We start from the raw sequence: 5,000 nt of genomic DNA, 5'->3' as shown, positions 1-5,000 counted from the left end.
TATTATTATTATTATTATCATCATTATTATTTTTTTTATTATTATTATTATTATTATTATCATTATCATTATCATTATTATTAATATTACTATTATTTTTTATTATTATAATCATTACTATTAATATTACTATTATTTTTTAAACAGTACTATCATTGTTCTTGTTGTTGTTGTTATTATTATTATAGTTACTGTCATTATCATTATCATTGTCATTACCATCATCAAAATCATTATTGTTATTATCATCATCATCATCATCATCATCATCATCATCATCATCATCATCATTATTATCATTATTATTATTATTATTATTATTATTATTATTATTATTATAATCTTTACTATTAATATTACTATTATTTTTTATTATTATAATCATTACTATTAATATTACTTTATTTTTTAAATAGTATTATCATTGTTCTTGTTGTTGTTGTTATTATTATTATAGTTACTGTCATTATTATTATCATTGTCATCACCATCATCAAAATCATTATTGTTATTATTGTTATTATTATTATTATTATTATCATTATTATTATTATTACTATCATTATTACTGTTATTATTCTTATTACTATGATCGTCATCATTGTTATTATCATCATTACTATCATGATCATTATCTTTATCATTATTACTATTAGTATTAATGTTATTATCATTACTATTATCGTCACCATTATTATTGTCATCTTTATCATTATTAGCCTCAATACTATCATTAAAAAATATTATTATTTTCATTATTCCACCCCTTACTAACAACAGTAACACCATCTTTATTATTGTTATTTTTTTTTTAGAATCGTTAATATTGTATAGTATTGTTATTTTTATCAACATTATCGTTATCATTATCATTATCTGTTTTATTATCATTATAATAATTATTTTTATTGTTATTATTACTATTGTTGATATTATTAGCATTATTGTTATCATCATTATCATTTATCTTTATTATTATCAGTATCATTATCATAACAAGATAACAATAATAGTGTTAACAGATAAATGCAAATCTCTTTTTTTCAATTACAATTTTATTAGTAACCTTGTAATAAACTGTTTTTTTTAATTATTACTATTATTATGAAGGAAGTTTTATTGTGCTATTTTTTGTAACATTCAATTTATTGGATTTTTAAAAATTTCTTGAAAGTGAGAAATCTCATAACTGATATATCTTTACACTGCCATAGTTTTCTTTTTTTATCCTGTATATTTATATAATAATATCCGCTTACATTTTTCGCTGAGGTGTAATTCGTATGATTATTCTATCTATTTTTATTCATTTTTTTTATTAATCAATTGATTTTTTTTTCTAGTTTTTTGTATCTTAAATATTATTTTCGTATTGCCTGTTTGAGTTATCACCGCTGTTGATTTTATTGTTACATAATCATCATTATCTGTGGTTTAGTTCCCTTTCTTATTTCGAAATAAGCATCACTATACCCTAATATAAATTACATTTTATTTAAAAACATTCCTGTTATTACAACATCCATAACAAATATGACCATAACTCATATTATAATATATTATATTATAGAACTCACTTTATTCATCATCTTGCAATCACAATCATAAATCAATCAATATCACGATCTCAACAAACGTTACAAACTAACGTCCAGCATTTGCATCATCACAAACCATCATTCGGCAGTTACGTCATCACAAACTAACATTCAGCATTCGCACCATCACAAACTAACACTCAACATTGACATAATCACAAAGCAACATTCAACATTTATAGGACCACAAAATAACATTCATGAATCAACCACCATCACGATCTCAACAAAAATCACAAACCAACACTCAGCATTTCCCCCATCACAAACCAACAAACAGCATTTCCATCATCACAAACCCACACTCAGCATTTCGACCATCACAAACCCACACTCAGCATTTCCACCATCACAATCCCACACTCAGCATTTCCACCATCACAAACCAACACTCAGCATTTCCACCATCACAAACCAACACTCAGCATTTCTACCATCACAAACCAACACTCAGCATTTCTACCATCACAAACCAACAAACAGCATTTCTACCATCACAAACCAACACTCAGCATTTCTACCATCACAAACCAACACTCAGCATTTCCACCATCACAAACCAACGGAATGACCCAAAATTGTTAGCGTCGCTTCGCCTCTCATCACCGCATCAGCTGTTGGCGTTACCGCTGGAGCCTGGAATGAAGAAACAGCATTTAGATACTTCGTTCGTTGCTGTTGGTCAGTTTGCTGTGAATGTTGGTGTTTATTGTTGTTGTTTGTGTTGTTGTTGTTGTTGTTATTACTGTTTTAGTATTATAATTATCATTATCATTATTGTTGTTGTTGTTGTTGTTATTATTATTATTATTATTATTATTATTATTATTATTATCATTATTGTTATTGTTATTATTATTATTATTATTATTATTATTATTATCATTATCACCATCATCATTATTATTATTTTATCATTATTATTGACATTATTATTATTACTATTATTATTATCATTAGTATTAATTATTATTATTATTGATATTGTTAATATTATTATTCTTTTTTTGTTACTGTTAATATTAGTAGTAGTAGTAGTAGTAGTGCTATTAGTATTATTAATATCATTATTATTACTACTATTTCCGTCAATATTAATATCATCAGGAGTAGCAGTAGTAGAAGTAGTAGTATTGTTGGTGTAAATATTGTCATTATTATTAGTAGTAATTTTATTATTATAATTATGAAAGATGGAATAATGCAATGCCGCATTGATATCGATAAATAACAACCCTCCCTCACCAGGACTCGAACCTAGGTCACTCCGGGTATGAAACCGGAAGCCAGTGCTAATTATTATTGTTATTGCCATTATTCATATCATTATCATTTTACTATTATTATCATTATCAATATTTTTTATATTATCATTACTATTAGTAACATTATTATCATTATTTTTATACTGTAGTTATTACTATTATTATTACTAGTATCATTATTTCTATCATTATTATCATCTTTATTATCATTGTAATTATTATCATCATTATTATCTTCAATCAGTATTTTTACTATTATTGTTATTATAAGTATTATTATTATTATTATCATTATTGTGATTGTTATTCTCAATAATTTTTTTTTTTTTTTTACATTTCTTCTTTGAGTTACTGTATCTTTTTGTCTCTTATTTTTTTTTATATCATCCTTATCATTCTCTTACTGTATCTTTTATAGTGTTTTTTTTTTTCATTATCATTATTTTTTTTTATTATTATTATAATTATAATCCTAACTATAACTGACTTTACTTTTGTTTTATCACTATCAACACTCTTTCTCTCTTTCTCGCTTTCTCACTCAATCACTCACTCACTATCTATCTATCTATCGTTTTATCACTATCAACACTCTTTCTCTCTTCTCTCTTTCTCACTCACTCACTCACACACTCACTCACTCACTCACTCACTCACTCACTCACTCACTCACTCACTCACTCACTCACTCACTCACTCACTCACTCACTATCTATCTATTTATTTAACTCTTCCTCTCTCGATCGGTTATGCACGAGAATCTAGCCTTTAGCATTCCAGCAAGCCACTGAGGAGTAACATATAATTAAGAACAAATAGTAGTAATAATAACGTGTGCGTGTGTACGCGTATGAGAGAGAGAGAGAGAGAGAAAGAGAGAGAGAGAGAGAGAGAGAGAGAGAGAGAGAGAGAGAGAGAGAGGGAGAGGTGAGAAAAAAAACAGAAAAAGAAGAAAAAAAACTTATTTTAAGACAAAGAGATGATTATTAATGGAATAATTGTCCATTTGGAGGATTCTCTTTAATCTTTATAATGATGATAATTATAATAGAATGCATAACATTACATGGCTAGGATATAGTAACTAATGCTATATAATATTAATAAGGACACAATTTAATTGAAAACAATCATAAGCAATATTTATTTAGCAAAATATAAACGATTTACTATACTGCAATTATCATTATTTTCAGTGCTATCATTTAACAAAAATGATTACCATTGTTATCATATTTGGTGTTAATTCCTTGTACACTCTAATATTGATAGAATTGCAGTTATTATTGCATTAATGTTATAATTGATATGATAATGGATATTTCACAAATAATAATTACAATGATAATAATAATGATAATGATAATAATAATTATTCTAATGATAATAATAATGGTAATAAGGATAATGGCAATAATAAATAGAAATATATCACTATACTAATGATAACAGTAATAATAATGATAACAATATTAATGATGACAATAGAAATGCTTGGCAATTAATAATATTGATAACAATAACAACAACAACATCAACAACAACAATAACAATAATACAATATGTAATTATTCTCATTATGGCTACAAATTAAAATTATGAATCTTATTATAATTATGAATGTAATTAGAGAAACAGTAATGGTAATAATAATAAAAATAATGAAGATAATAATAGTAATAATGACAATAGTGATAGTAATAATGATAAACTTGATCATCAATATTGCTGTCATCATCATTACTATTACTATTATTATATATTGATCTTAATATTAATATAAATATCAATATCAATATCTATGTCCATATTGATATCAAAATTGATATCAATATTGATCTAACATTATTATTTTATTATTATTATTATTATTATTATTATTATTATTATTATTATTATTATTATTATTATTATTATTATTATTATTATTATTATCAAGTATTATTATTATTATCACCATCGTGATTATTATCATTATTATTATCATCATTATTATTACCATTATTAATATTTCTAATTATTATTGTTGTTCTTGTTATCATCACCATCATCATCATCATCATCATATTACTATTTTTTTAATACTATGAAAATTATTATAATTATTTCTATTATTATCATTATTATTATTATCATT

At 24.2% G+C, this 5,000-nt stretch overlaps 1 long non-coding RNA gene across 1 annotated transcript in view; it reads right to left on the bottom strand.

The window, feature by feature from the left end:
* Nucleotides 1–1,299: 1,299 nt before the first annotated feature.
* The window catches only part of LOC119574161, a 22,680-nt gene continuing 18,979 nt past the window's right edge, over nt 1,300–5,000 (bottom strand). The window contains exon 2 of the long non-coding RNA XR_005228834.1: nt 1,300–2,234. This is a non-coding gene — a long non-coding RNA (uncharacterized LOC119574161). The remainder of the gene's footprint in view (nt 2,235–5,000) is intronic.

The sequence above is a fragment of the Penaeus monodon genome, chromosome 6 (assembly GCF_015228065.2).
Source record: "Penaeus monodon isolate SGIC_2016 chromosome 6, NSTDA_Pmon_1, whole genome shotgun sequence".
NCBI lineage: Eukaryota > Metazoa > Arthropoda > Malacostraca > Decapoda > Penaeidae > Penaeus > Penaeus monodon.
This window is presented reverse-complemented; position numbering and strand designations above follow the sequence as displayed.